This window comes from Mastigoproctus giganteus, chromosome 11, assembly GCF_048544385.1.
Source record: "Mastigoproctus giganteus isolate SK-2022 chromosome 11, ASM4854438v1, whole genome shotgun sequence".
Classification (NCBI taxonomy): domain Eukaryota; kingdom Metazoa; phylum Arthropoda; class Arachnida; order Uropygi; family Thelyphonidae; genus Mastigoproctus; species Mastigoproctus giganteus.
Window position 1 is genome coordinate 123,224,249 of NC_143585.1, and position 21,190 is coordinate 123,245,438.

At 39.0% G+C, this 21,190-nt stretch overlaps 1 protein-coding gene across 2 annotated transcripts in view; it reads right to left on the reverse strand.

Annotated features, from left to right (window-relative positions):
* Positions 1–21,190, reverse strand: part of LOC150078409 (cytoplasmic polyadenylation element-binding protein 2-like) — a 405,982-nt gene that overhangs the window by 122,520 nt on the left and 262,272 nt on the right. The window lies entirely within an intron of this gene.

A 21,190-nucleotide genomic window follows, 5' to 3' on the forward strand; every position in this document is an offset into this window, starting at 1 on the left:
ACGCCTTTATATTTGAATTTTTGAAAGTGTTCCTTCTTTTAACAATACACAACTGTCAAAAAAAAAAGTAAACTGTACACTAAACCTAATAAATACATATTTCATTTCACATTGACTGTTTAGCAGTTGGTCACTCTTTGCCTCTTCAGTGTGATTGTCATCAAATAAATAAATACCATTTCTGTATATTTTTTTATTCCAAGATGAAAGTATCCCCTCACTGTCAATTCTAAATTTGTAAAACAAAGTTGTTTTCCTTTAAGTTTGTAAACACTGAAAACTTCAAATATAAAAAAATCATTATTTCTTGCAGAAATAAATTAAGACTAGATTCTTACATAAGTGTAATGTGAAACAGAAGTACATTCACTAATGAAACAATATTGAATTTAAACAAAAATCTAACTTATCTGTTAACTCGCAAAATACAATAACACCATATTTATCAAAATTTTATGGATTAATTAAAAAAAATGACAACAAAAAAGGAACTTCTAAGGACTCTCTCACTCCCTGCAAGTTATAATATCCATGTACATTTTTAATATCCATTTAATATCCATGTACAAAAATAGTGAAAAATAACATTCTTTACACTAAAGATACATACTTTAAAATACATACAGACCAGCCACAAATCAGGGACAAGTGATTTTCATACAGCTGTCAAATAAAATCCTTATTCAAAAACTGCTGTAGTCTAAAGACTGCCAGAGCATTCTTCCTCATACTAAGACTAGACACATGAGGGACAAATTAAAATTGAGAAAGGATAGTTTCAGGATAGATTATTGCCTTCAGTAAGTGGGTGAGTGGTTGATTGTTGGAACAAATTGCCATCTATTGTTGTGGAAGCGGTTAGTTTGAATAAATTCAAGGAAGAACCAGACAATGAATTATACAGGTGCAATGAGTAGGGTTTTTTTTTGCTGATGCCATATAAGCTTGCTTTCTTGCATCATTTTCCACTAATACTAATCTGTGAACAAGAGTTGACATTAAGGGTAGAAACATCGTAATTGCTCAAGAACCAGCAAAGAACCACCAATACCAGCAAAGGAAGCTTTTCATCCAGAGCATAATTGCAGTTCGCACCAGATAATAGACCATACATATACATGGAAAATATTTAAATATCAGAAAATGGGAAAATGGGATAGAGTAAACCTAAATTTGACAGACTTCAGAAATAATTGCAGTATCTGTATGGGAGCCAATGACATATTGTCTCAGTCTGATGGTATTTACCACCACTTAAAATGTTTCAGCAACAGAGAAGAGTGCCAGAGGGCTAGGATTTTCCTTACATCACCTTCCATGTGATGCCTGACCTACTGATGTGACCCCAATTCACAAAGGAGGATCAAAGGGCGAGCCAAGTAATTATAGACCTGTTAGTTTAACTTCTGTTCCAGGAAAATAAATGGATGCACTGGTTAAAGAAGCACTGCAGGATCATCTAGACAGGACTTCAGTTACAGCTCAGACACAGCATGGTTTTGTTAAGGGAAAGTCTTGTCTGACCAATTTGATTGGATACTATGATGTGGTCACAAAGGATGGTTGGTTGGTTGTTAGGATTTATTTGGCGCATCAGCATCTAAGGCTATAGTGCACCAAGGTCACAAAGGAACTGGATGCAGGGAATAACTTTGATATTATATATTTGGATCTTAGAAGGGCTTAGATACTGTTGCACACGGAAGACTGCTGAACAAATTGGAGCAGTGTCGCATTGGAGGCAAATTGCTGCTATGGATAAACAGATGGTTGAGTGGGAGAAGACAGAGTGATAATCAATGGACACTGTTCATCGTGGACTAATGTTATTAATGGAGTCCCTCAGGGTTCAGTGTTGGGTCCATTGGTGTTTTCTGTATTTATAAATGATATTGATGATGGTATATCAAGCTTAATGTCCAAGATTGCAGACGATACGAAGGTTGGCAGGGTTGTTAAAGACACAAATGACAGTACGCTGCTGCAAGAGGATCTAGAAGTTGAGCAGATGGGCTGAGAGGTGGCAAATGAAGTTTAACATAGACAAATGTAAAGTACTACATATTGGAAGCAGTAACCCCAGAGTAACGTATCAACTCTGTAGTACTACACTGACAGTGGTAGAGAACAAAAAGGACCTGGGGGTAATTGTGCAGGCAGATATGAAATTTTCTGAGCAGTGCAGATGGTCTGCAAGAGTAGCGCATGATGTCTTGTCAATGATATACAGGAATTTTTCTATTAAAGATAAGGTGATTATCCCTTGTATAAGGCAATGGTCAGGCCACACCATGAGTACTGTATACAGGTCTGGAGACCTCATTTTAAGAAGGATGTATAGCTGTTGGAACGAGTACAGATAAGGGCAACAAGATTAGTGAATGGAACAAAGGGTTGCTCTTGCGAAGAAAGGCTTAAGTTTTGCAAATTACAGTGTCTGGAAACTAGGCACCTGCGAGGTGATCTGATTGAGGTGTATAAAGCCTTGAATGGTTTGAGCATGCTCAATGCTGATGGGATTCTTCCTCATGCTCAGAATAATCACCTGAGAGGACATAAATTCAAATTGAGGAAAGACAGATGTAGGATAGATGTGCGTAAGTTTGCCTTTAGCCAGCGGGTAGTTGGTTGGTGGAACAAACTTCCATCCTTTGTTGTGGAAGTTGATAGCTTAAATAAATTTAAGGCTGAGCTGGACAGGTATTTTGAACGAACAGAGGGGTGAAATGGGAGCGTCTTTTTTTGGCTGATGCTGCATAAGCTTGCTTTCTTGCATCATATGCCTTTAAAAATGCTAATGCTACTCAGCAGTCTTACTGAGTAGGGTATCATCTGAACTTTCAGTAAAAATATCTGAAACCCTTCAGAGTGTGAAAAGGCTTTAGTCATTGTAACCAGTGTAGTCAGTCAGTATATGATAAAGCAACGTTTCAAGCTTTTCTACTCAAGCAACTGAGAAGTGCAATAAAATGACTATCAGTTTAGAGGTAGTAGTAGTAGTGGCATGTGATGCAAGAAAGCAAATGTATGAGCTTATGCAGCATCAGCCAAAAAAAAAAAAAAAAATCACACCATTCCCTCCAAATGCCTGTCCAGTTCCTCCTTAAATTTATTCAGCCTATCAACTTCCACAACGACAGATGGAAGTTTGTTCCAGCAATTAACCACCCGCTGGCTAAAGGCAAATTTCCGCACATCTATTCTACATCTGTCTTTTCTTAATTTGAATTTATGCCCCCTTAGGTTCGTAATCTGAACAAGTGGAAGGATCCCATCAGAATTCAGCGTGCTCAACCCGTTCAAGGCCTTATACACCTCAATCAGATCACTGCGCAGGTGTCTAGTCTCCGGCCACTGCAATTTGCAGAACTTAAGCCTCTCTTGGTAAGAGGATCCCTTCATTCCCCTCACCAATCTTGTTGCCCTTCTCTGTACACGCTCAAGTAAATCTACATCCTTCCTAAAATGAGGCCTCCAGACCTGTATGCAGTACTCAAGGTGTGGCCTGACCATTGCCTTATACAGAGGGATAATCACCTCCTTTTCCCTGCTAGCAAAATTCCTATATATCATTGACAAAACCCCATGACCTGCCCTGGCAGCCTGTCTGCATTGCTCAGAAAACTTCATATCTGATTGCACAATTACTCCCAGGTCTTTTTCATTTTCTATAACCTTAAGTGTAGTACCACACAGTTGGTACGTTTCTCTGGGGTTACTTCTACCCATATGCAGTACTTTGCATTTGTCAAGGTTAAACTTCAGTTGCCACTTCTTAGCCCATCTGCATAAATTATCTAGATCCTGTTGCAGTAGCACACTGCCATTACTGTCATTAACAACCCTGCCAACCTTTGTATCATCTGCAAACTTCGACATTAAGCCTGATATACCTTCATCAATATCATTGATAAATATACAAAACAGCAGTGGACCCAACACTGAACCCTGTGGGACTCCACTAATAACATTAGTCCAAGAAGAGCAGCACCCATTGATTACCACCCTCTGTCTTCTCCCACTTAACCATCCTTTTATCCATTGTAGCAACTTACCCTTAATACCATTCTGCTCCAATTTGTACAATAGTCTTTCATGCGCAACACTGTCAAAAGCTTTCCTGAAATCCAAATATATGATATCAAAATTATTTTTTGCATCCAGTTCCTTTGTAACCACATCATAATATCCTATCAAATTTGTCAAACAAGACTTTCCCTTAACAAACCCATGCTGTGTCTGAATTATTGCTGCAGTCTTGTCTAGATGATCCTGCAATGCATCTTTAACCAGCGACTCCATTATTTTACCTGGAACAGAAGTTAAACTAACTGGTCTGAAATTACTTGTGTCACCCTTCGATCCCCCTTTGTGAATTGGGGATACATTTGCACATCTCCAGTCCGTGGGAAACTCCCCTGAGTCCAAGGATGCTCTCATAATTATGGCTAAGGGTTTGCTTAGTTGCTTTGCTGCCTCCTTAAATATAACTGGATAGATCCCATCAACCCCAGGTGCTTTTCTTACGTTTAACTTCAACAATTACTCTTCCACTTTGCTCTCAGTTATTACAAGATCATTAAGCACCCTGCTACAATTTGATAACCTTCTGCCATTTTCAAACCTTAATAACTCCTCATGTGTGAATGTAGATGCAAAATACTCATTCAGTTTGTTTGCTGTCTGAGCAGGATCATCAACAGTCGAACCACCGATGTCAAGTGGACCAATCAGATTCATCCCCTTCCTTTTAGAGTTTATATAAGTAAAGAAATCCTTGCTGTTTTTCTTAGCATCTTTTGCCAAGGATTTCTCGTAATCTGCCTTCGCCTGCCGAACCTCCTTTGTGACCTGATTACAGATTAACTTATATCTGCCATAGGCTTCTCAGTCGCTTGATAACTTATATGCATCCCATGCATTTTTCTTCTCTGTTACGAGTCTCATTAGTTCATTTGACAACCATTTAGGCCTAAACCTTGAACAATATTTCTTAATAGGTATGAAACTTTTAGTAGCTTCCACGATTAATTCCTTGAATGCTTCCCACTTAGAATTTACTGTTGGTAACATCATCAGTTGATCCCACTGTACAGAATTTAAAAACTGTCGGAGACCACTGTACTCGCCTTTACGGAAGCAAAAACTCTTTCCTTTACCCCTGATGGTAATTAAATCTTTAAGTAAATCCCACGTCAGTACACTGTGATCACTGCCACCTAGTGGTTCTTTTATCTGCAAATTCCTAATACATGAATGATCACTGCTGATAACCAGATCAAGAGTATTACTTTCTCTGGTTGCCTCTCGAACATGCTGCTGCAGAAAACAATCATCCAATAAATCCACAAAAATCTTACTAGTGTGTGAGTGCCCAGCCCACAAGTTCCAGTCAATATCTGGGAAGTTAAAATCCCCCATTATAAGACATTCCGATTTACTAGCCCACTCTATTTCTCTGTACAATTGTTCATTGTACTCATTCGAGTCATTAGGCCTATAACACACTCCAACTCTAATTTTTGCTTTCACAGTGCTTATGTCACACCAAACTGACTCAACAGTGCACTGTTCATCTATATCAACTGGATGCACTTCTTTTGATTTTATGTTTTTCTTTATTAACAGCATAACACCTCCTCCCTTCCTATCCTCTCTATCCTTTCTGTACACATTGTACTCCCCAAATTCCAGTTCGGCATTCCTTATATCAGTGTGACACCATGTCTCTGCTATCCCAACAATATCCGCCTTTGATGTCTTGACCAACACTTCAAATTCATCAAATTTATTTACTATACTTCTAGCATTGGTATACATGCAAGTATACATACACCTATTCCAATTCCCAGCCACTCTAACACATCCCATATACCCATCTGTTTCACGATGACTGACATCCGTCCCTGAAACCCCCAACACCCCTCGCTCCAGGTCGCTACTTATTCTAATAGTAATATATATTCTTTTAAGTGTAACTGACAACCAGATTTAATGGAGGCCCCGCCTCCAACAAAATATAGTTCTTTAAATCAAGATTTTACTGTTCATTAATTTTTTGGAAGGGGGGGGAACTACACTAAATACAGTATGTGCAATCAACTATCACCAAAGAAAACTTACCAAATGGAGAAACAACACTAAAATATAAAAACTAGTATAGTTTGACAAATGGGGAGGGGGGGGGATGAAGTATAGTCACCTGATTTCATTTAATTATCCACCCAACTCATACAGATCATTTGTTCTCATTAATTGCGATAAATAAGTAGCTCAAAGGTTAGTACCTTTGAGCTACTTATCATTGCACTAATCACGTAGATTAGCTTTTTTTTTTTTTTTTTGTTTTAGCTAAGAAATTTTACTTTTAGTAAGGACATAACTAATTTAAAACTCTGGGAATGTAACAGCATAGTGCAACGTATAACCTGAATTTGACAGTGTAAGATATAACAAACTTTATAGCAAAACATGTACCTAAATAGATACCTAAATGCAAAATATCATTGCATTTAGGTATCTATTAGCTTAGTGAAGTAATTTAATTAATCATTTAAGACATTTAATCACTGAAATCATACCACAGACCAAAGCATAGCAAAGCAATGGGCACAAAGTGGTGGGTGGTGCTGTGGTTTTGGGGAGAACTGAAAGAGATGATTCTCCTACGAATCATGGCCTAAAAATTGTACAATTTTTGTGGGGAACTTTCTCGAACAGAATATGGTACAGTGAAGGGAGATGACTCTGTGTGTATTAGTTGCAGAGCATGTGAAGAAATTAGGTGCCAAATCGGCATTCTGATAGACTTTAAAAAAAATTGAAGAGCAGGATGGATCATTTGAAGGAATTCAAATGGAGCTCAGCTGCCCAACTCAATGCCAGAGCTCACATTTGTGCAACAGACAATACAGCAGCAATCACCCCAAGACAGAATGCACTGGCCCCACAGGAGGTAGTTATTGTTAATGACACTCTCAGATAAATAGAAATATATTGTGCAAGAAGGATAGGTGGAAGAGGACCAGTGCATGTCTGCCAGGGTCAAAAGTCAATGATGGTGCAAAGCAGATATCATCCTTAAAGGGCACAAAAGATGATACTGTTGTACACAATGGCAATAATGATTAGGAGATCTAAGAGTACAAGATCTGCAAACTTACTTAACAATTATTATTATTAGCCCTATGGTGCAAGGAAGCCTGAAGCTTATCCTGCACCAGCAAAAAAAAAAAATAAATAATGAATTCCCCGAGAGAGAGAGAGAGAGAGAAGTAGAAAGGAATCGCCAAGAAAAAGAAGAATAATGATATCCAGGTCAGGACCCTGGGTGCGCCAAGCCCATACTCACCAGATGTGAGCCCATGGGGTTATTCTTCCTCTTGCTCAGATTACAAACTTGAGGTGGCATAAACTGAAATTGAGGAAAGCCAGTTGTCAAATAGATGTGCGGAAATTTGCCTTTAGCCAACAGGCATTTGATTGCTGGAACAAACTTCCATCTGTCGTTGTGGAGGCTGATACTTAAATAAATTCAAGGAAGCAGTGGACAAACATTTGGAGCAAATTAAAGGGTGAAATGGGAAGGATTTTTTTTTTTTTATGTGAACCCCAAACACGAGAGGTATTAGAACCTATAGTACTTAGTACCATACTTGGGTTGGAGGTTGAGAAGACGAAAGAAGATATTTTTTGACATCGATCTTGAACTTCTGTAGATTGTAATTTTCAGGAAATACGTATGAAGGAAGGTTGTTCCAGAAAACGGCAGTTGAATGAATAAATGAGGAAGATGAAAAGTTAGTTCTGTGGGTTTCAAGTTGGACAGTAAATGGATGTTGGCTGGTGGCGACACATGTTCGGACTGTTTTGAAAGAGAGAGCGGGAATTATAGAAGCCAATTCAGAAGAACAGTGACCATGGAAGTATCTGTAGAAGAGGCATGCAGCAGAAACAGTACGTCTATGAGAAAGCGAGTGGAGAGACTGTTAGAAATGAATCATTAATTAACCTAACTGCCCTCTTCTGAATGGAATCAAGAAGCCTGAGAGAGGTTTTGGGGGCACCACCCCAGATGTGGGAACAATATTCCATGTCAGGGCAGATTTGCGATTGGTACAGAGTGAATATCTGTTTGGAAGAAAAGTAACGCTGAGAGCGAAAGAGAAAACCAAGATTTTTAGATGCAGAGGAAGCAATATTTGTAATGTGCTTGTGCCAAGAGAGATTAGAAGTCAGGGTAATCCCCAAAAGAGATATATCATATTGCCTAGAAATCAGAGTGTCGCTAAAGATTAGCATAGGAGCAGAAGAATCCTTTTTGCGAGATATAAGACAAGACTGAGTTTCAGAAGGGTTGAAATCAAACTAAGTTGTCTTTGCCCCACTCGGGAATTACCTGAAGATCGGCACTTAAGGAATTGGTAGTAGTTGGAGCTGATTGAGCAGGACAAGGTTTCTCAAAATGGAAAGCAATGTGCTATCATCGGCAAAACTATGGATAGGATTTCCAGTCAATGGAAGAAGGTCATTAATATACAAGAGGAAAAGAGTGGAGGAAAGAAGTGAACCTTGGGGGATACCGGCATTAGTGGAGAAGTTAGAAGACAGAGAGCCACCTACCATCAACCTCAGTGAGCGATCAGAGAGAAAATTGGATAGTCAATTACTAAAAACAGTTGGCAAACCATAAGATGGAAGCTTGTTTAGAAGACCTTTATGCCAAACACGATCAAAAGCCTTTGAGATATCAAGGGCAACTGCTTGTGTTTCACCGAACCTTTCCATTGAATTAGTCCATAAATGGGTAACATAAGCCAGAATATCACCAGTGGATCGACACTGACAGAATCCATACTGGCGATTGTTGATCAGACGGAAGGTTTCTTAGGTAATTTAAGAGTTGGCGGTTAATTGATTTCTCCATTACTTTAGAAAGAGTAGAAATAATTGCAATGGGACGATAATTGGATGGGAGGGATTTGTCACCCTTTTTAGGACCTGGCTGGATATGAGCAAATTTCCAAGCAGAAGGAAAAATTCCTTTGGAATAAGAAAGTGAAAAAAGCGGCAAAGAATAGGAGTAAGTTCAGGAGCACAGGTTTTGAGAACAAGTGAAGAAATACCATCAGGACCTGGAGCTTTCTTAGCATCAAGATTCATCAAAATCCTTCTGATATCCTTTTGACGGAAGACCACAGGAGGCATTGAATGGAGTGTGTTGGGAATGGTGGGAGGTGTTTTACCAAGATTATTAATACATGAGCTGGAAGAAAAATGGGATGCTAGCAGGTCAGCTTTATCCTTGGCTGAAGTGGCAACAGAACCATCTGGTTTGGACAGAGGTGGGAGCAGACATGGGCAAAAGTTGCGGCCAATAGCTTTGGCAAGGGACCAGAATGCTCGGCTACCATTAGGAAAGAAGCAAGTTTTCTACTCTTAGCCTGTTCAAACTCTAGTTTGGACTGATTAATAACTGCTTTACAATTGTTGCGAGCTTTGGTGTAGGCAGAAAATGAAACTGAAGAATTAGAAACAAGCCAATTACGATATGCAACATTCTTCTCTTGAACAGCCTTAGCACATTTATTGGAAAACCAAGGTTTAGATAAAGGACGAGATTTTAAAGTGGAGTGTGGGACAAAGGATTCCATTCCTGCAAGAATAATTTCACTGACACGATCTGAGCAAACGTTGACATCAGAACTTTTGAAACAGTAATCCGACCATGGAAAAGAAAAAAAGAAGTCTTGCAGGTCATCCCATTTTGCATTCTTATAATGCCAAACAACACGAGGTTGGGAATAGCCACGAGATAAAGGTTCCATTGGAGAAGAGACAATCACCAAGTTGTGATCTGAAGTACCTAAAGGAGCTTTCACTTCAACCGTGTACTTAGAAGGGTTGTTTGTGAGAAAAAGATCAAGCGTACTGGCTGTATGATTAGGATTGTCCGGTATTCTTGTAGGTAAATGAACAATCTATGCTAGGTCATTAGTAATTGCAAAAGCCTCAGCATCTCGACCTGCTGGGTCGGTGTGACTAGAAAATGGAAGCCAGCTGGAGTTGTGAACATTAAAATCACCAAGGAAAATTACCTCACTGTTAGGAAAGTTGGACTGGAGAAAGTCAAAGAGCTCCAAGTGATTAGTGGAGTTGGGAGAACGGTAGAGACAACAGATGAATTTGACACAATGAGGTAGAGAGATTTTAAGCCAGAGAAGATCAAGGAAAGGAGATTCCAAATTGCCAAGTCTCTGACAGGGAATATCAGAACAGACATATGCACAAGTACCACCTTTGAGGCGAAAGGAATCATACAGCGAATAATTTGGGCATCTGAGATGAGCAGTAGTTGAATCAACCGATAACTGAGATTCTGTCAGAAAAAGTACATGGGGTTTGGCAGACTGCAAGTGGAAATGGACATCGTTGAGATTAGAATTGAGACCACATATATTTGTGAAATGAATTAGGAAGTGCTTGGGAGGTTTAGATCTTTTTGCAGATAAGCTTGCTCTATTAGTTTGACAATTAGTTTGATGCTGTTTAAAGCTTGCTTTCTTGCATCATATGTCTGTTCTAATGCTAAAGTACCGGGCACGGTTTGGAAAAAGTCACGAGTTAGGACAATTTGAAAGTGCCTGCAATTCTACCAGACATGAGAAGGGAATACATGTTGAGAGCCTTGTCAATCAATGTTGCAGAGAATGTGCAAGGCTCACAGAGTAGAATTTTTCTCAGCTTGGTCTGTGCATGTTAATAGGAGGGACTGCTTTTATAGAGATGGGATACACTTAAATAGAAAGGGTGCAAGAATACTTTCTAATGCTATTGAAGCAGTGATAGGTGGGTCAGAAAACTGCTAGCTTGGGGAGGGGAGACCAAGACTAATAGATTAACTTTTATCTTTCACTTCAAACAGAGGAGGAAGTGATTGTTGCACTGCTTATATTGGAACATGCAGCAACCTAGAAAACAAGGTGTTGGGGGTTTTAAGCCCTTCTGTGGAATGTCATGAATAAGTAAATACATGGACTGTTTTAGGGCAACCAAGGGTAAGAACATGTGTATGTATACTTACATCTACACTACTGCTAAGAGCATTAAATAAATTTGATATATTTGAAGTACTGATTAAGTCATCAAATGCAGACATTGTAGGGATAGTGGAGACACCTAGCACTAAAATCTTCTTCATGCATGAATATAAATGCAAAATATTTATACAGTTGGTTAGCAACATGAACAGAATCATCAACAGTATGCCATTCACATCTAATGGGCCAATATGGTTCATCCCTTTCCTTCTAGCATTGACATAAGCAAAGAATTAAGGCCACTGTAGCCTAGTGGTCAGTCGCAAGGGTGCATAAGTACACGTTTTAAGTGACATTACTTCAAGCTCACGTGACTACTAAATACAGTGTTTCTCATATTCGCTCTATCTTATGAACTCCTCTGACAAGTGGTCATCCACAGTAGAAACAGAAAATTAAAGCAAGGAAATTATTGCTGCCTTTCTTCACATTTTTAACTAAAGACTTCTTATAAACTGCATTAGCTTGCCTAATCCCTTTAGTGGCAAATGCAGACTAGTTCGTACTTAATGTAGGTTTCTACATCCCCTGCTAATTTATAATCATTTCGTGTAATTTTCTTCTCTACCACTAGTCTCATCAGTTCATGTTTGTTTGGGGATTTATTAGGTGCATCGGCAACTATGGCCATAGTGTGCCATACATATGATAAGTATTATGCTATTTCCTGTCATAGAGATAAAAGCAAACAATAATACCAGAAAGTTTTTAACTAGCTAAACGAGGTGGTATACATTAATCATTTTGAGAAATGCAAAAATGCTTGAGACATTTGTTTCATTGCCTAAAAGTGAAGTAAGTGTAAGAGGGTCTTCTGTTGTGGCTGGATGAAGAGATTCTGGCATTCTCTTGCATATTTAAAGGATTCAACAAGGACATGTTTTACTGAAAGCACTGTGTTGTAGTGATTACACTCGGGGGGGGGGGGGTATCTCCCTTCTTAAAAGATAACCATGAGTGATATTTGTGTGACCTATTCGTAGACATGCCAATATTACCTCCTGTTGTTGAATTCAGCTGAAGCTTGAAAGCCATCGCTCAAGATTTGGATTCATACTTCAAAGCTTATTGTTAGGTTGATTTTTCTATGATAATTGCCACTGGTACCTGCAGTTCTGTTGATTATTGATTTATAGTCTTGATATGGGATTTTCCAATTGTCACTGGGTGGTAAGATGGCCGATTTTGCAGCATTGTCAGCAAATTCATATAGTGAAATTCCCATATGTCCCAGAACCCAACAGAAATGTATGGTTCATCCAAGCTCAGATAAGGTATATAAAGAGTTTTTTTTTTTTTTTAAGACTGGGTGGGTGATGTTCATGTTTTTTTCCAGAGCTTGAAGTGCACTTAGCGAATCAGAGAAAATTATACTGTTTTCAATATTGGAGGACTCAATATACAGTCAGTCCTCGTATAACAAGTGTTTACACTACATGAATTCGATCATACACGATTTATAAATAGGGGAACGATATCTTATATAACACGAACCGAATTCGCTTATGCACGATTCGCCTTTGTGTTTACAAGAAATGGCAGTCGAACGCAGAATCACCCCAACCGAACACAACACGATAGGAATGAAGAGAAGATTCTGAAAATGTATTTATGTTTTTTATATCAGTGAAGGGGAAACACATTTCACCATAATAACGTAAAAACCAACACAATTCCAGCTATCGGTATAATCACAAATGCAATTGATCGAGTTTACTACCAGTTTATAAACAGATTCCACTAGCAGAAACGCAACTGGAAATTGTTTTTATTGTTTTATGGTAGTAACCCCCAGAAATGTGCTTTAGTAAAATGTGAGGTGTTAATAGTGTACCTCTGCCTTTACCGTGTTGTTTATTCAGTTGCTACACGTGCGCAGCTTTGTTTATGTGTATCAAGCGTGCCTGCTCGTTTTGTAATTGTGCTTTATTCCCTAAAAATGAGTAAAATACTTAAAGGTGTGAAAAGGAAGCATCCTGGAAAAGGAAGACACTGAAGATTCAGAGAGAAAAAGAAAAGCAATATCGATAAACAGAGGCAGACTGGATCAAAAATTCTCACCTGGGAAAATTTATAGTGGCCTCATACTATGGTTTATGGCCAAAATCACACCGGGGTTTCCCCAGTAAGGCTTATGGCCAGTCCGCCTCTGTTGATAGAGAAAAAATATGAAATTGTGAAACGCTTTGGGCGAAATGAAAGACCATATGATATTGCATGTGCTACAGACCTAAATGAGGCAATGCCAAGAATTACAAAGAATGCACAGAAAATAAAAACTTTCATAGCAGGAATAACTCAAAGTGTAATTAAAATCCATTAGATTAAGACACAAAGAATTGGAAGAGATGGAACGGCTGTCATCTGTTTGGATAGAAAATCAAACAAAAAACAAGTTTGCTTACTATAGAAGCAAAAGCATTAGCAATATTTTATTACATAATAGTTGTAATAAAATACATAAGTATTTTATTACGATAATTTATTGTGTTTGGTAATGTTTTGGTTACAAATGTGTGTTCAATCTTGGGTGGTCGGCACCTAATCCTATTTTTCCCATAGGGCCTGTTGTTTATATTGCACGAGGGTTTCTAGGAACACAACTATCGTGCTATACGAGGACTGACTGTACTTCACAGTGCAACCTGAATTGTGATTAGTACAGAGAAAAATATACTGAACTCATGTGACAGTTGACAGCTCCACTATTCCACTATTGCTTAGTACAATTGCAAGAAAGTTTCTTTATGTAGTGCAGATTTACCCCATTTATGAAGGTACAAATCACATGAAGGTGGAGCAAGGAGAAGTATTTGCAATATTATCAAAAGTCAGATTAAGTTCTTCTAAAAGATGTCTTCAAGACGCCTGGTCAGCGTGAAGAGGAAAAGACCAAACCCTCCAGCACATGAAAGCACGACGAAACAAATGGCCCTCAGTCCCCAGCAGCTTTCACTCTCCCTCTTACGGCAGCGAGAGGATCAGAGTGGAATTTGAATTTGATTAGGGTTGAATTTGAAAGTGTCTGCAATTCTGCCCACACACGATAGGAGGGAGAATATGATGAGAGCCTTGTCGATCAATTCGGCCCTGGAAAGATTGTGCAAGGCTCAAGGGGTAGAATTTTTTTCAGCCTGGACTGTACTTGTTAACAGGAGAGATTGCTTCTACAGGGATGGAATACACTTAAATAGAAAGGGTGCAAGAATATTTGCTGATGCTATCGAGGCAGTGTTAGGTGGGTTGGAAAACTGCTAGCTTGGGGGGAGACAAAGACCAATAGATTGACGGTAGCCACTGGCAGAGGTGAAAGAGATTCTTGCACTGCTTCTATTAGAATGAGCAGAAGCCTGAAAAACAAGATGCATGGTATTTCAGAGACTGCTGAGAGCCATTGCGGTACAAGTAAACACATGGGTTGTGTTAGGGTAGCTAAGAATAGAAACAGGTGCAGGTATACTTGCATGTACACCAATGCTAGGAGTTTAGTAAATAAATTTGATGAATTTGAGGTATTGCTCAAAACATCAAAGGCAGATATTGTTGGGATATCAGAGACGTGGTGTCACACAGATATAAGGGATGCAGAACTGCAATTTGGGGAGTACAACATCTACAGAAAGGATAGGAAGGGGGGAGGGGTTATGCTATTAGTTAAGAAACACATAAAAACCAAGGAAGTGAAGCCAGTTGACATCGCCGGACAGTGCAGTGTTGAGTCAGTTTGGTGTGACATAAGCATTGGGAGATCAAAATTGAGAGTAGGAGTGTGCTATAGGCCTAATGACTCTGATGAGTATAATAAGGAACTGTACAGGGAAATAGAGTGGGCCAGTAAATCAGAGAGTCTTATAATGGGAGATTTTAATTTCCCAGATATTGACTGGAATTTCTGGGCTGGTTACTCACACACTAGCAGGGCTTTTGTGGATTTATTGGATGATTGTTTTCTATATCAGCATGTTCGGGAGGAAACTAGAGGGAGTAATACTCTTGATTTGATTATCAGCAATGATTCTTCATGCATTAAGAATCTGCAGATAAATGAACCACTAGGTGGCAGTGATCACAGTGTGCTGAAGTGGGATTTACTCAAAGAGGTAACTACCATTAGGGGTAAAGGGAAGGGTTATTGCTTCCGTAAAGGCGACTACGATGGACTGAGACAGTATTTAAATTCTATACAGTGGGACCAACTGATGATGTTACCAACAGCAAATTCAAAATGGGAAGCATTCAAAGAACTTATCTTGGAAGCTACTAGGCTTTACATACCAACTAAGAAATATTGTTCAAGGTTTAGGCCAAAATGGATGTCAGATGAACTAATGAGGCATATGGCAGAGAAGAAGAGAAGCATTCAAAGAACTTATCTTGGAAGCTACTAGGCTTTACATACCAACTAAGAAATATTGTTCAAGGTTTAGGCCAAAATGGATGTCAGATGAACTAATGAGGCATATGGCAGAGAAGAAAAATGCATGGGATACTTACAAATTAACACATGACACAGAAGCCTATGATAGGTACAAGTTGATATGCAACCAAGTTACAAAGGAGGTTAGGCAGGCGAAGGAAGATTACGAGAAATTCTTGGCAAGGGATGCAAAGAAAAACAGCAAAGATTTCTTTACTTATGTAAACTCTAGAAGGAAGGGGATGAATCAGATTGGTCCACTTGATATTGATGGGTCAACTGTTGATGATCCTGCTCAGGTAGCTAACAAACTAAATGAATATTTTGCATCGACATTCACACATGAGGAGTTATTCAGCAAGGGGAATGCCAGAGGTGTATTCAACTCTAGCAGTAAGCTACAGAATCTTGAAATAACTGGGAGTAAAGCGGAGGAGAAACTGTTGAAGATAAACACAAGAAAGGCACCTGGGGTGGATGGGATCTATCCAGTTATATTAAAGGAGGCAGCAAAGGAAGTAAGCAAACCCTTAGCCATAATTATGAGAGCTTCCTTGGACTCAGGGGAGGAACCCATAGACTGGAAATGTGCAAATGTGACCCCAATTCACAAAGGAGGATCAAAGGCTGACACAAGTAATTATAGACCTGTGAGCTTAACTTCTGTTCCAGGAAAATTAATGGAGGCACTGGTTAAAGAAGCACTGCAGGATCATTTAGACAAGACTTCAGTTATAGCTCAGACGCAGCATGGTTTTGTTAAGGGGAAGTCTTGCCTGACCAACTTGATTGGATACTATGATGCAGTCACAAAAGAACTGGATGCAGGGAATAACTTTGATATTATATACTTGGATCTTAGAAAGGCTTTTGATACTGTTGCACATGGAAGACTGCTACACAAATTGGAGCAGTGTGACATTGGAGGCAAATTGCTGCTATGGATAAAGGGGTGGTTGAGGGAGAGAAGACAGAGTGTGGTAATCAATGGACACTGCTCATCGTGGACTAATGTTATTAGTGGAGTCCCTCAGGGCTCAGTGTTGGGTCCATTATTGTTTTCTGTATTTATAAATGATATTGATGATGGTATATCAAGCTTAATGTCCAAGATTGCAGATGATACAAAGGTTAGCAGGGTTGTCAAGGACACTACTGACACTATGCTGCTGCAACAGGATCTGGAAAGGTTGAGCAGATGGGCTGAGAGGTGGCAAATGAAGTTTAACATTGACAAATGTAAAGTACTACACATGGGAAACAGCAACCCCAGAGCAACATATCAACTCTGTGGTACTACACTGAGAGTGGTAGAGAATGAAAGGGACTTGGGGGGTGGTTGTGCAGGCAGATATGAAGTTCTCTGAGCAGTGCAGACGGGCTGCAAGAGTAGCTCATGGAGTATTGTCAATGATATACAGGAATTTTTCTAGCAGGGATAAGGAGGTGATTATTCCATTGTATAAGGCAATGGTCAGGCCACACCTAGAGTACTGTATACAGGTCTGGAGACCTCATTTCAAGAAGGATGTAGAGCTGCTGGAACGAGTACAGAGAAGGGCAACAAGATTAGTGAATGGAACAAAGGGGTGCTCTTACGAAGAAAGGCTTAAGTTTTGCAAATTACAATGTCTGGAGACTAGGCATCAGTGAGGTGATCTGATAGAGGTGTATAAAGCCTTGAATGGTTTAAGCATGCTCAATGCTGATGAGATTCTTCCTCTAGCTCAGAAAAATCACCTGAGAGGGCATAAATTCAAATTGAGGAAAGACAGATGTAAGATAGACGTGCGGAAATTTGCCTTTAGCCAGCGGGTGGTTGGTTGGTGGAACAGACTTCCATCCCTTGTGGTGGAAGTTGATAGCCTAAATAAGTTTAAGGCTCAGCTGGACAGGTATTTTGAACGAACAGAGGGGTGAAGTGGAAGTGGGGTTTTTTTTTGTTTTTTTTTTTTTTTTTTTGGCTGATGCTGCATAAGCTTGCTTTCTTGCATGAAATGCCTCTACTAATGCTAATGCTAATGGAAGCAGAGGGTGCAAAGAATCTCTGGGTACGACCAGACTGCCATGCACGGAAACTGAACTTGGCCTGTTATAATGTAAGAACACTCATCGGTGAAGACAGGATATTAGAGCTGGAAAAGGAATTGGAAAATGTGAATTGGAATATCATCGGTTTGGCTGAAACAAGAAGAAGAAATGAATCACTTATAAGTTTACCAAGTGGAAATCTGCTGTACACCAATGGAAACAGTGAAAGAAGTGAAGGTGGAGTTGGGTTTCTGGTCCATAAAGATTTTAAAATCAACATTTTGGAATTCAAAAGTACATCACCAAGAGTGACAAGACTAATACTCAAGATTTCTAAAAGATACAAGCTAAAGATTATAATGATTTATGCACCAACATCGAGCCATGATGATGAAGAGGTTGAAGAAATGTATACCGAAATTGAGTCTTCTAGATGAGCAGAAAACCCACTACACTATTATTATGGGAGACTTCAATGCTAAGGTTGAAAAAACACAAAACAGCACAGAAAGGGGAACTATAGGAAATTTTGGAATTGGTGAAAGAAATGAAAGAGGTGAAAGACTTGTGGAATTTGCAGAATCTCAAGGATTGTCAGTAATGAACACTTTTTTCAAGAAAAGGGTGAACAGAAAGTGGACATGGAAGAGTCCAAATGGATTAACTACTAATGAAATCGACTTCATCCTCACTAACAGAAGATATATCGTGAATGATGTTACTGTCCTGAATAAGGTAAATGTTGGAAGTGATCACAGAATGGTAAGATGTACACTTGATATAGATAAAGGAAAGGAAAAAACTGACTCGAGTAAATAATACAAAGGTCTTTGAGATAACAGAAGAGGAGAAAAAGCAGTATGTACTGGAACTTAAGAACAAGTATGAGCTTCTGCAGACTGCTCAGGACCAAGATATCGACGAGGAATATTACAAATTTTTGAAAGTGATAAAGCCCAAGAAACCTATAGGGAAAAAGAAATCCAAAGAAGAAAAAATTAGTCAAGAAACACTTGCCATGATGAACCGAAGACGACAAATGAAAAGCAAGAAAAACACTGACAGTGAGAAAATTGAGTATACTGAGTTATGCAAAGCCATTAGAAAGAGACTCAGAGAGGACATAAGATTTTAACACAAGAAAAGTAGAACAAGCATTAAGGGAAAACAAAGGAATTAAATCAGCAGCCATGAGCAGTAACACAGAAAGACAAATGATACTGAAACTGAAGAATAGCGATGGTGTACTTATAAACAGCAGAGAAGGCATAATTCAAATAGCCGAAGACTACTATAGAGAATTATACAAGGAGCAGGGGAATGATGCCAGCAGTGAGGAAGATGGATTGCAAAGTAGCAACACATACGACATAAACCCAATATTCTTCCTGATGAGGTAGAACATGCATTGAAGAAAATGAAGACTCAGAAAGCCCCGGGGGGAAGATGAAGTTACTGTAGAGTTGTTAAAATTTGGAGGAAGAGACATGACAAAAAAACTGGCAAGACTCTTCACAAAATACATTAGGAAAAGGTGTGGTACCTAAGGAGTGGAATAATGCAATCATAGTTTTGCTGCATAAGAAAGGAGATAAATCAGAAATTGGAAATTATAGACCAATTAGCTTGCTATCCCACATCTACAAGTTGTTCACAAGGGTCATTACTAACAGATTAGAAAGAATACTGGATGAGAATCAACTGAAAGAGCAAGCTGGCTTTAGAACAGGATTCTCAACTATGGATCACCTTCATGTAATATCACAGCTAATGGAGAAAGCAAATGAATATAAAACACCATTATGCCTGGCATTTGTGGATTATGAAAAGGCATTTGACTCCATACAGCATAAGGCAATGTTTCGGGCACTGGAAAGACAAGGCATTGATACCCCATATATTATGATTTTGAAGAAAATATATGAGAGTGCTACCTCCTTTATTAGACTAGACAAAGACAGTAGGAAATTTAAAATTGAGAAAGGAGTTCGACAAGGAGACACAATATCTCCGAAGCTGTTTATTGCTGCCCTTGAGGAAGCTTTCAGAAGATTAGACTGGTCGCAGAAAGGAGTCGATGTGAACGGCGAGTAACCAAACCATTTACGATTTGCAGATGACATTGTGGTCATTAGCCACGATCCCAACGAATTAAAGGAAAATCTTAATCAGTTATGCACAGCTAGTAAGGATTTTGGACTAAAGATGAATATGGCTAAAACAAAAGTAATGATGAACCAGTATGCCACAGAAAGGGAAATAATGATTGAAGGAGCAGTAATTGAAAAGGTGGAGTCATATACTTATCTGGGACAAGTCATTAGCTGTAATAATGATAAATGGCTGGAAGTCAAGAGAAGAATAAATTTTGGATGGATAGCATTCAGGAAATATAGTCACATACTGAAGAGCAATATCCCAGTTTGTCTGAAATATAAAATAATGAACCAATGTATACTCCCCACCATGACTTATGGAAGTGAAACTTGGGCACTCACCAAAAGAATGGAAGAGAAGCTGAGAACTACACAGCGAAGAATGGAACGAATTATATTGGGAATCGGACTGTTAGATAAGAAGAGAAACACATGGATTAGGCAACAAACTCAAGTAAAGGACATTCTTATCAAAACTAAAGAACTAAAATGGTCCTGGGCAGGACACATAGCTCGAAGACATGATGACAGATGGACTAAGAAAATACCAGAATAGTATCCAAGAGGAGCTAGAAGAAAACCTGGAAGACAAAGGCGGAGATGGATAGTGAAATTCATGAGTTTGTGGGTAGTAAATGGATGGCCAGTGCTCAAAACAGAAGGAACTGGAAAGTTGCTTGAGAGGCCTTCATCCTGCAGTGGATTGAAAATGGCTGATGATGATGAAAAGATGTCTTATTCTTACACCTAATGGTCGGTTGATTTGATTTGATTTTGATTTTTTGTGGCGCAAAAACAGCAGGGTTATAGTGCGCCAGGAAAAAGTTAAAATATAAAAAGGTAAGACTGGTAACTTGTAAAAAGCTACTTCGTCTTAAGGTGCATACAGTCATAAAATCAGTACAATGACAAAAGCAAATTGTTTATTTCATATGACTGTATACAAATTGATCGACTTTAAAAATTTAAAAACTGCTGACACATTGTCGTTGTCATTTAAAATCTGACTGAGTGTATACGGATCAGTCAGATGGGTAAAAGCAGTAAAACGAGCATTTATAAAACTAGAACAATCACATAAAATGTGTTCGACGGTTAAAACGGTGTCGCATTGCTTACACATAGGAGGGTCATCAGCCCTCACCTAATGGTCGGTTAGTAGTAGGGCGGTTTTGGTATAACCTGCTGTGTTGCAGGTTGAAAAGTATTTGCCAGTTTGGGTGTTTGGGCACAGAGATAATTTTTTATGCATAGCGTAATATAAGTTATTACTATTATTATTATTATTATTATTAGCCATATGATGCAAGGAAGCCTGAGGTTTTTGCTGCACCAGCCAAAAAAAAAATTCTAAGTTACCCTAAGAGAGAGAGAGAGAGAAAAGTAGAAGGGAAGAGAAGAATGATGATATCCAGCTTAGGACCCTGGGTTTGCCAAGCCCATACTCACCAGATGTGAGTCCCTGGGGTTAAGTTGTTGCCTTCTGG